The 12,153-nt window shown below is 47.9% G+C and overlaps 1 protein-coding gene across 7 annotated transcripts in view; it reads right to left on the bottom strand.

Moving 5' to 3' along the window:
• Positions 1-6,451, bottom strand: part of grik5 (glutamate receptor, ionotropic, kainate 5) — a 67,091-nt gene extending 60,640 nt beyond the window's left edge. For 6 of the 7 annotated variants that reach the window (XM_040164855.2, XM_040164857.2, XM_040164860.2 and 3 more), the window contains exons 1-2: positions 6,274-6,451; positions 1,540-3,527 (exon numbers count right to left, since the gene is read on the bottom strand). The gene's annotated coding sequence lies outside the window, so the exon portion shown is untranslated. The remainder of the gene's footprint in view (positions 1-1,539; positions 3,528-6,273) is intronic. The other variant, XM_078095018.1, reaches the window with a different exon arrangement.
• Between the last annotated feature and the right edge of the window lie 5,702 nt (positions 6,452-12,153).

Below are 12,153 nucleotides of genomic sequence, written 5' to 3'. Positions count from 1 at the left end.
AGCCCAAGCACAAGACGTGTTGTAAAACACAGAGATAAGGGCCGGGCGTCTCCATGCGAACGTTGGTTTATGTTTACACATGTGGAATCAGCTAATATACTGAGAGGCTCCTGGCTTTACTCGCTCTTCAGTGGAGCCGACGGGCGCAACCTGAACGACTGGAGAACATCTAAGGCGAGTCCAAATTGACGTCACACGATGGAACGCGACAGGATTCGTCAATCCGAAGGCGCAAACCTGGGCTAGCGTTATTCTCTCCTCATTGTCCCTTCTGTTTATGGCCACTTGTCATATTAAAAGTCCCGCCGTGTACTTCCACTTTCCCGCAGCGGCCCTGGCGACAGCGTAATGCAGTGAGTCTTCACACGCCTCTGAAGCCGTCGCAGTGACAGTCCTCCCTTCCTTCTCCGGGTCTTCTGACAGTGACAAAGGGGATCGGCAGCGGTGTGTTATCAGCGCGCAGCTGCAGTAATCGTATTATTTAGTAATCTTAATTCGGTGAGGCTGACCAACAGTGTGAACAAAGCGGGGTCTCGCTAAGCCCATCACAGTGCCCCCATGGAGCGGAGGTCTTTTCCTGCTCCGCCACCCTCCCTCCTGCCTCTCTGTTTCTCACCCTCTCTGTTGCTTTCTGTCTCACACTCTCCTCTCTCGCTCTCTCGTTCCTCGTCTGTTCTTTCCCTTCAATCTAAAGCATGTTTCTCATTTCTCACTTTCTCACTTGTTTTTTCCCCCCCTTTGTTTTTTGGTAGCGCTTGGCGCTGGGGGTTTGTGTAATGGCGTTATTCACAGTTCATTGGTCTGTTTGAAGGGACTATCTTGATTGAGAGTCTCCCGGTGGAGGGCCGGGTGACTGCGGGAGTGAATAAAGACGGGGGGATGTGTCCACGGAGATAGATGGGTTTAGCAATATGCAGGACGGAGCTGGGTTTCAGTGTAAGGTTTCATTTAATGCAACGCATAAGGAGATAATAGGAGGCTGAAAATGTCTACGGAGCCGGGATGCGTTGCTCAGGGCATTAGACGTGAAATGGAGGCAAACAAGGAACTAGTCAGGGAAGCACAGTTATTTCCGTTAGCTGGTTCAGCCCCCCTAATGAATGCAAGGACACTGACACAGAAACCCAAACCGCTCTGAGAAGCAAGAAAATACTCTCCCCACTAATTAGTTCAAATTAACCTCAGGACCAATATGTTGGCGAGCACACACACAGAGGGAAAGGCACCTCCTTTGCCTCTTTCTGACACCACTCTGATGCTGGTGTAAGCTTGGCTGTAACATCAAAATCTCCCTCTTTGGAGCACACACACACACACACACACACACCTACACATGCTCAAAGTGCCTGCAGCAGAGGAAGCACAGGGAAGCGAATCCTCAGTGGAGACGGCAGTAAAACTAACACTGCAGAAAGACGGGCCGCGTCCGCGTTCCTGCACACATGGGCTAAACACACGCCAATGACATGCAGGATACATCTGAACAAATACACACAGAAACTCACACACACACGTGAAAAGAAAGAGAGTCCTACTTACGGAATGAATCGGACGGTATCAGAAGCGCAGTGCCTTATTATCGCTGTGGTAGTGAGTCAACAGAGATCTGAGACCAGGGTTTTAGCACTTTGGCTGAGGGTGGCGGGGGGCACCGGGGGGGAGGAGGGGGGATCAGAGGGGTTCACTCTGTGTCATTGGGGATGAGGACACGTAGAGGGAACCTGGAGGATTTCAGTGTTTATACTCGGTTGGAGAAAATAATCCCTTCAGAGCAAGGTAAGAAAAATCAACAGTTGATGAAAGGATGGTTTGATTGTGTGCACAAAGAAAAACCCGCGATTGGTTGGTCCGCTGTTTGTCTTTTTCCTCTGTCTGACTTTAAGAAAAAAGGTGAAAAATACAACAGTCACTCTTGGAAATTTAGAAAAGGAAGCAGGGGGGCGCGGGGGGGGGGGGATTAGTCCATTGAGCCCCACCTTTCCTTTTCTGCTGTCTGTTTTTTTGCTTTCTTCTGTCTGTCGTGTGTCTCTGGTTTGCAGAGGGCCGATGAGCAGAGGAACACCGGCGCCACGAAACCAATCACGTCGCCATACGACGGGGGAACATAACGGAGTAAACGACAAGCAGATGAAGGGGAGGATTTCCGACACCTGCTCTCTCCCTCTGTTTCTCTGCCTTCCCCCTCTCTCTCTCTCTGTGTCTCTCTACCTTTCTAGAAACAGCCTCCTCTCGCCCAGCCTGTTATTTTTTCGTGCGCAGCCCTGTCACACTATACGGATGCAGATGAGGTGAGGTTCTCCAGAAGCTATGAACGCAGGGATGCTCCCCTTCTTTCTTTCTGTCTCTTATTTCTTTCCTTCACTCTCTCTGGGCGTTACAGTCGGCACAGAATGACAATCAATGGCAAGCTGTCTGCCGCGCCGGCCTCGGGTGTCTGTCTGGCTCTCTGGCTGACACTTGGAGAAAAGGGCTGCGTGCCCGTCTCCCTGTCTTCCTATGGGTCTGTCTTACCAGCCTCAGAGCCTGTCTGTCAGTAGAGCTGTCTCACCAAACCATCCTTCAATATGTCTTCCTGCCAAACACTGAGATACAGACCAGGCAGGTGCAGGGGGGGGGCATAACCCGACTCGCCTGCTCAAGTGCCCCCCCTGGTGTAAATTCTGACCCAGCCCATCGTGGTAACTAGCCCCCAACACGGCACGGGCGAATTATAAAAGAGACTCGTAAGGATTTTGAACAATAGAGAAGTAACTCTCTATTGTTCTTCTCTCGCCACGTGTTCTTCCTTCTGGCGGCTTTCTTCTATGTTCTGCCTCTTTCCCCCTTCTTCTCTCCTCAGCGCCGGTCTCCTCGCTTGTTATCTATTCTGGACAGTGCGTCCCTCCCCTCTCTCCGTCACCGAGGAAGGATGAAGAAGAATGGTGCTGCTTCATAATATATTTCTCCACAATGTATGAAAAAGATGGTGGGAAAGAGGTTTCTTTTCAAATTGTTCCTTTGGAAAAAAAAACAAAAAAAACACAACAAATCAAAATAGAGACCCTCTCGGGGAGGAATTTTCAATTACTCGCTTTTGCCCACAAGCCAATCGGTAAAAGTGCCCCAGCCGCGAGGTTTGCGCGAAAATGTCGTAATCTTGATAGGATATCCGGCCGATAAATCCAGACAAGTCTGAAAGCTTCATACCTTTGCTCAAGCATCGCTGCGGCCTATTTCATGTCAGGTCCAAGAAGTTCGTTGGTGGTGCGCAACAGGTTGATTGGTTTGTTGTAAGTCAACTCCTCCGAGGCCCCCCCCCCCCCCTCCCCCTCCTCCCCCGGTGCTTGGATTGACTTCCTGTCGGCGGCTTCTGGTGAACTCGGTCTAGCTTGACCGGCCTCAACCCCGCAGGTCCGGTCCTCGCCGGGAAGGTCGGCGCTGATGGCTGGAGATGGTGGAGGCGGTTAGGTGTGGAAAGCTCGTCGCTGGAGGGTGTATGTTGGCTTCCATGCTGCCCATTTGGTGTCCATCTCTGCAAGGCCTCCGATCTGGAAGGAGAGGAGGAGGAGGAGGAGAGGCAAAGTAGAGAGGGGGGGGGGGAGTGCATGAAAGGTTAGTATGGTGACATTTGTGTCACTCTGCCTTATCCCGTACGTCATTCTCCTCCTCGTCACACTCCACCCCGCCTGTCGTCCTGCTGTCTATTCTGTCCTTGTCACTCTTCCTCCGACTTTGCTGCCTGCTCGCTCCTCCGCCCCCTCGACTCGCTCGATGATTTGATCCTTTCGCTCTCTCCCAAACAAGCACCATCTTCAAACACTCACCTCTGACACGTCTCTCCTCTATTCCCTATATCCAATCACGGATCTACACCTCGCCTGCTTTCATTGTATCGTTTCTCCTGCCCTTTTCTATAATTCCAGTTTGGCTGTCCATCACACTTCACAGTATCCAAGATGCATTTGATGGAGTACACTGAGGGCCGGGGGAAGGAACTCTGACTGGTAAATGTGCCGCAGGCAGCTGGGAGACGGGAGTCCGGGCTCAAAGCATCGGTACAGATACGAGACGTCCCACTGGAGGAGGTGCAGACAGCCTGGCATAGGCTGTCATTTTAAGTAAGAATTCAAACTAGCGAACGAACATGAAATATTTGATCTGCTGGAATGTGGAATCCTGCGGGGACGGATTCCATTGGAATGTGCATTGCAATTCTCAGTGTTCCCAAAACAAAGCGTCCCTCTGATCCACCGCGCGCCCCGCTGCCCTCAGCGAACTCGCTTTGCTCTCCCCTGTGAAGCAAAAAGGAAAAGGTCGACATTGAGAGCCGTGCCGAATGGATAATCGCGACACCATCTCGGAGGTAATTGGAGGAAGCATTCAACGCCATAGACAGGGAAATGGTGCAAAGAGATGTGGGTGTTGGCAAACTTTGTTAACTGCCTTATAGCAACGGCAGCCTGTCACTGGGCTGAGGAGGCTGCGGCGCCACGAATGAATGGAACAGAATTAAGTCCACCGTGTATTTTATGTCAAGGGTACATGTGTTTAAACCAATTACATGTCAGTTAGAATTTGTTCCACCTGAAAGTGTCACAGCGCCCGTATAGACTGATGCCCCCATGTTTCTCACACTGCTATGGAGGTACTAATAGACAGCTGATGTTTGGATATAATACCCGACACGCGTATCATGGTGTAAAGAAATTGTGCTATTGGGTTCAATTGTAAAAGTGAAAAATCTCCTCATTAAGAAAAGGTGAAAATGTCTGAGCTTATTTCAATGCTTTTACAAACAAAACCAATGTCAGATTTGAGAATAACACCAAAAAAACATTTACAGGCCACATGTGATACGTTTGTCGTATTAGATTAGTGCCTTTCATCAGATTTAGCATTAGTTTACCCTTTTTTATCAGTTGTTCATCTCCACATTGTGCTAAAACATTCTAAGCTTTCCATCCCTCTTCATTCCTTCAGACAAGAAATAAGGGTTAAAATGAGGAGGGTTCTTTCCTTTCCTCATAATTGTACCACCTTTTGTTGAATGAAGATAAATCTGAAAATAGCAGCAGGATGTAAAACAGAGAGTCTCGATTCTGTTACTATGCAACAGTTTGCACCTGTTGAATCTATAGTGGTTTAAATCAAAAAGCTCCCTGTTAAATACCGTCTTAATTCAAAACAGCATAGAGAATAGAAGCATTTCTTTAAGCGTGCAGCCATTTATTGACCAAATGGACTCATTTAACAGAACTAAAACAAAATCATCCTACAGGTTTAGTGACGTTAAAAGATGATGGTCCATTTAATTTGAAGCACGCCATTCGATGTATCAGCTCCGATCAATAACGCTGTGTGGATAGATGTGACCGTCCTGTGACACCCACATCCCCCACGGACCATTTAGTGTGACACTGTGTGTGCGTGTGTGTGTGTCGGTTTGCAGACTATCAAGTCAGGTGTCCGTGTCTGCCAGTGTGTGTGTGTGTGTGTCTGTGTGTGTGTGTGTTTGTGCCACGTGTGAAAAGACGTAGGTGGGTGTGAATTGGTGTACAGAAGGTAGATCAGCAAGGAGTGCAAAGAGGATGTTGCGTGTCAAGCAACAGACTGTGTCTCTGTCTGCCTGCGTGTGTGTGCGTGTGTGTGTGTGTGTGTGTGTGTGTGTGTGTGCGCGTGCGTGCGCGTGCGTGCGCGTGCGTGCATGTACATGTCACAGCTGTCATGCTTGCAGCAATTAATCACATTGATCCACTTCATAACCTTTTGTTCCGGCGGATCCCCCACACTGTGGCTGAACACACACCTCTTTGCCCTCTCTGCCTTGTGGAACAGGTGCACAGGCGGCGTGAAACGCCACCAACATGATTGACACAGACGCAGGAATAGCAATCCTCACAGACACACACACACACACACACACACACACACACACACACACAAAGCATCTCGGTTCATTGCGAGCAAAGAGACTCATACATCTCAAACAGAATGTGGAGAGGAGCTTGGAGAGATCACATGGAAGTGACCCATACAGATTTCTTCCAAACCCATCAAACGGCGGTGGCCTGCTCGATGGATGGGTGAGGGGGGGAGGGGGCTGGGGGGCAGTGTGAGTGGGTGAGAAACACAAGGAAATGCAGGGGAGACCCTTTAGGGGTGAAAATGCTCCGAACAAAACATACGAGGAAGCAGAACAAGAGAGATGCGAGAAACAAGAAAACGAGAGGCAAATAGAGGATGAGATGGGTGGGGAGAGAGAGAAAAAAGGGGGTGAGGAGGACGGACACTCACCCATTTCAGCGGGGCTCTCAACAGGCGAGCACAATCCCCGCTCTGTGATCCCATCCTGGGGAAAAGGCGCAGCGAGATGCCGGAGCTCCCTCCGCTGAATACCAATGGGGCTGCTGCTGTCCGCTCACACGCGCGCGCTCCGCCGCTGTGGAGGCAAAGCAGCGCGCACACGGAGTCAAGTCTGGGGTAGTTGTTTAAACCAAAGGGGGGGACGAGGAGAGGGGGGGGGGGGGCTGTTCAGTAATGCAAACGGCATTTCACAACATCACAGACATTGCAGCACAACTGCCTCTTATTTTCTCTGTCTACGTGGAACATAAAAATAATAAACAACAGCAAAAGGAGCGTCAGAGGCATCGATCCGCGCGCACATTTGCAGCTTATTCAAATACTTACTGAGCACATCTTCAATCCCGGCGAGTCTCAAAGTCGACTCTTTCCTGGCTCGCGGCTCCGCGGCTTCTGTAGGGGGGGGAGGAGGAGGAGGTGGGGAGCGGGGTGGAGGTGGTGGTGGGGGGGGGGGGGGGGGGTGGTCCGCAATTTCTTCCTTCTCCCCCTCGGCGGGGTTCCTCGCAGCAGTATGTGATGCACAGATCAAAGGATGTGGAGGAAACACTCTTGCCCCCCACCCCCGCCGCCCCGCCCCCCCCACCCACCCCTCACATGCGGTGTACATCCAGTGTGCCCGCATCCATTTGTTGATTCAGGTCCAAACCGTCCGCGTGCGCGTGGAAATTCGCTGTGATTCCGTGACACGCGACGGCAAACTGCATTCACTTAGTCACCCTCCCTTCTCTCCTCTCTCCCCTCTGTCTCTCCCCGTGCTCAATAGTATGCCAGTAACCCCCTCGGCTCTCTCCAATCTAATCAGCTCTCTCTCTCTCTCTCTCTCTCACCCACCTCCCTCCTCTCGCAGCACCAACTCCTCTCTCTCTCTCTCTCTCTCTCTCTCTCTCTCTCTCTCTCTCTCTCTCTCTCTCTCCATCTCTCCTCTAGGTATTTCTTCTCAAAGATGAATATCTCACAGCCCCCTCCCACCCTCTTTCTTCCCTCTGTCAGTCTCTGAGATAAGCATTGAAATAAGGGGAAAGGCAAAAAAAAAAACTGTCCATGAAGGAAACACACACACACACACGCACACACACGCACACACCAAGGGAGAGAGTAATCATGGGGATGTGTTACATCCCTAGCCGGGGTAAACTCCCTTGACAGAGTTTGACATGGCTACATGCTCAGGGTGACAAACACTATCACAACACCGAGCCACTGGCCTCACAGCCAATGACACACATCACGCACTGACACACACTCACATACATATATATAGATATACATCTACACACACAGCGGAATCAGATGTAAACACGCGGGCGGGCTCACACACTCGGGCACATATTGACATAACATGAGCACGCCGTTGGATCAAACATGTGTGCGTTTAAAGTTAGTCTGCATGTTAAAGGCAACTCTGACGTTACATTATAGATTAAGACGTTTACTACTTGGATACATTGCATTGGTCTGACGACAAACCAGCGGGATTTCAGTTTATTGTAATCAGCTAAAAACATAGTCATTAAAAACATGTGGACTTTGAGAGCTACTTACACAGAAACTGCTGTTTTAATTGTCAAACAATATGCTGGAAAGGCCCTTACTGGAAATAGTGAGTACATTTTTATAGAGTCGTACTTTTTCGACCACCGGACAAACACAAATAATGTAGGCTCACACATTGCTGAATATCATTCGTCCCTCTCGACCCTTCACGTGGACGGCGGGACTCCCTTGAACGGAGCCGACATCCTCCTCACTATTTATAACGTTCACTCATGTAAGGCACAAGTCCACAGCATCGAGCAGACAGCGGTCTGCGGAGGCACTGTGTGATGTCACTGCCTGTATGTCGCTTCTCTCGCGCCGCGCCGTCTTGTCCCCCACTAACGAGGCCGGGACGGTGGCCCCGTGAGGCCTTTGTGGTTCCCCGGTCGCGTCCGTGCAGATTCGATACAGATGTTTGTCTTCCTTGCAGGACCCGATGCTCCTTTAGCAATTCACGTCCTCCCAGGTTATTAAACTCACCGCGGAGGGTTGAATCATTGATTCTTCTCACTCTGAGCGGCTCTTTAATTGCCGGTGAAGACGCTGTGTTGGCCTGCAGTGATTTCTGGAAGTTCAGATTTTCAGATGCTCCGTCACCAGATTGACGGAGGTCGTCTTGTTAAATAAACAAGACGACATCTAAATCTGTCATGTGCCCATTAACATTTAAATCCACGCTGCTCCAGTTCAACCAAAGATACACAGGGGTGTGACGTACAGAAAGGGCTTATTTGTTTCTCCCATATTGACTAATGGCCTCTGATTTGAGCCTTTGGATGCATCAACTCTGGTCCGTCCACTAAGCCGTCCCCTAATCAAACAGGGACGCGGATATAGTATGTGACGATGCCGAGCTGTCCCCTCTGCTTTGGTCTCAAACAGACCCCCACCCCCCTTCACCCGCCTCTCCCCACTCAATGCTTCATCGTGTTTCCACCTATTCGCTTTGCATCTCATAAAATAATGTGCATCTCAAGATGTCTTTGTCTAGTGGGCGGACGGTGCAGGAACACCTATTACTCACTCATGCTTCGGCCTATTAGACTGCAGCCGTGTCACAGCAGAGGTTCCCTCAGGCCGTGTGTGTGTGTGTGTGTGTGTGTGTGTGTGTGTGTGTGCGGACATTTGGATATGAATGTTTCTGCATCCGTCCTACTCACAAATTCAAAATCCTTTATTTATCTCTTTGCACGTTGTGTGTGCGCGCGTGCATTGTGTAATTTACCCCTCTCTTGGTTTTCAGCATGACTCGGTGACACTGAAACTGCTTCGTGAGATCGACTGCCTGCACATTGTGCTTAAACTATATATTGATAATCCAACGTGTGAAATACAATTTAGGAAAACAACTTAACGTTACTGGAGATTTAGGCCTCACAGCATCCACTGCGAGAACGCCGTCACTCTGTTTTATTCTTCTTCCTGACTCTAAATATGCATTTAACAGCTGTCTCTCTCTCATCTCCATCCCACACCCCTTTGCTCTTGACAAATTGATGTGAAGTGCTTTTACATAACAACTACGTATCACTCTCACACACACACACACACACACACACACTCCAAACACCGACGTAAACCTTACTTGAGCATTACACATCGCTGTAATGTGGCTCCCGCGTTAACTATTGCTTGGAGAGCATGCAAAAAAATAGGGGAGGGAAGAGGAAGACTGAGGGAGGGGGGGGGGGGGAGGGGGGGGATTGACATTCAGCCCGAACACTGCGCTTTGCTCGTGGAATAATGATTAGCTCCTCAGTATTCTAGTCACAAATACTTCACTATCAATGAGAGCGGGTGGGGAGGAGGGAGGAGGGAGGAGGGAGGAGGGGGGGGGACAAGGAGCAGGAGGGGGGGGGGGGGGGTGCAGCGCGAAATAAGAGGAGCACAGGGAGGTAGAGCGAGGAATGAGAAAAGTGAGGAGTAAAGGAAGACAGAAGAGATGAGCGTATAGTGTGACACATAAGCGGTGGATGCAGCTGCTAGTATGCTGCAGTATCCTCTCACACACACACACACACACACACGCACACACTCACACACAGAGAGGCTCAACAGTCAGACATTTGCAAGCTAAAAATGAAGCTAATGCAAACACTCTTGAGCCCCCTTGCAATGCATCCACAGAGAGAGAAATACACCGCTGCACGCGTGGAGACTACTTTGTCAAAGTCACAGCAGGTACAGCCACCTCAGCAAAGAGAGAGACAGGGGCTGTGTCGCAGGGAGCGGGGGGGGGGGGGGGGGGGACAAGGGGAAAGACAAAGAGACGGGGGAGTAGTGATGAAAAAGGGGGGGAAGAGAAATTAAGAGCAAACAGAGGGGGGAGGAGGACGCCTGTGTAAAAGAATATATATATATGTATTCACAAAGCGTAGAGAATGATAAATGTAACCCATTACTTTAACAGGTCAATCATACATTAATAACTATGATAAGTTAATAGAGTCGGGAAGTCTGCCGTAGTGGAGTAAGTTTGCGTCAGTGTGCTCACTCAGTCCAATACAAAGAACTACATCACGTTTTTGCTCGCCCCCCTAAATCAGACTTTACTTTTGAAGATGGATTATCATTAAGAAGTGAAATCATTTTTAATTAAGATGGAAAGTCTTGAGCTGCACTATTATAATTTAATAATGTCACTTAAAGAGCGTGAACAAATGGTATCAATCAGCGTTATAGACATTAATATTTAAAGGCATTAACGGTAGATGGTTTGATCTTAGAATAGTGGCTTCATGTGTTAAAGAGAAAATAAAAGCACAGTCACAGTAGAGACTGTGATTAAAATCTAGAACTCACTATAAGCAGATTTCACCGAAGTCATTTGGTAAATGTACAAATGTTTAAAATATATACTTTATAAAAATGTCTGTCTTTCATATGAAAGCAGTATTATTTCTCTTGCAGGGACATATTTCATAGCACACACATTGACCTTAACATGATTTATGATATTTTAATATGTCATTTTCACTGGTAATACTTTTGACCTTTAATGGATGATAGTTTTGCCGTGATATGTATATTGCATCCCTTAGAAGTAGCGTGCGTTGCTGTGTTCATGTAGTTCTGCGTTTAAGGGCTCGGATGAAATCGCTCTCCTCTCTAGGAGGCCAAACGGAAGAGCGATTAGCATGAAATGCGAAGGGCTTTTGACCACAGACGACAGGAAGACATTCTAAGACACATGTCCCCTGAAAGGCAACACGGCAATTACTATAAAGAAAAGACCAAGCCCAATTTTTTTTTTTAAACCGTTACCTTGGAAACAAAGAAGTGACCTGCAGCTCCAGTTCTCCAAGATGTCAATAAAAATGGCATCATCAAACCATGACTCCAATACTGCAGAGACCTCAGGGTCTCCAGTGGTTGAGGCTTTGCAGAGACTGTACAGAATGTTACTGTAGCTCTAAAGTTCCTACTTCCATTGATTTACCGTCACACACCTCTAGCCTAATATTTCACTAACATTTGCGATGTATCCAAGAGACAGATTATTACTTCCCTGCTGTGGCGACTGTGTTCTAGAGGCCTATATGTCAGACATGAATGTGTAAATTTAACAGGAAGTCAAGGGTGCTGATAAAACGGTAGGATTTTCTCATTTGTTTGTTGCTTTTTCAAAAAGTTTCCTTTAGAAGAAAAGTCTATACTGGGGATGAGGCTTCTTGCTCCCTGAGGTGTGCAGTTGCCGCAGGTTCTGTGGGACGTATGAGGAGTAGTTAGCTCGGCGTATTTAAAACATTTTGAATCTACGGTTTAAACGAGAATAACGCCTAAATACCACAATTTGATTAAGAGTGTTGGAAGACAATTTTGCAATAAAGCAGAGGAGATAAATGTAATGGCAAACAATGTGGTGGATCTCAGATCTTTAACTTGAAAGGAAAGTAGCTAAGAAAGATATTAAAACACAAATCTTACCCAAGTAAAAGTACACATGTATTACCATCATGATACACTTAAAAGGGAGAAGTAACAATTTGACAGAATTCTCACTTAGAATTCAAATAGAAAATGGTCTTTACTTGATCATAAATGTGTACATTACATTGATTTATGTTACTTGACTTCAAGTCTAAAACCTCCGAGTAACTAGACATGAGAAGCAGTAAAAAGTAAGATAACCTCCTTAGAAGTTAAGCAGAAGAAGTAAACATTACAATTTACATTATATATAGAATATATAGTTGAAAAAATATCAGAGGATATAAGGTTACATAATGCTAAACGGAGCCCGCTGCTTGACCAATAGTTAAAATATACAGACGT

This window comes from Gasterosteus aculeatus, chromosome 20, assembly GCF_964276395.1.
Source record: "Gasterosteus aculeatus chromosome 20, fGasAcu3.hap1.1, whole genome shotgun sequence".
Taxonomy (NCBI): domain Eukaryota; kingdom Metazoa; phylum Chordata; class Actinopteri; order Perciformes; family Gasterosteidae; genus Gasterosteus; species Gasterosteus aculeatus.
Note: the sequence above shows the minus strand (reverse complement) of the source record. Positions and strands in the feature narration are given on the sequence as shown.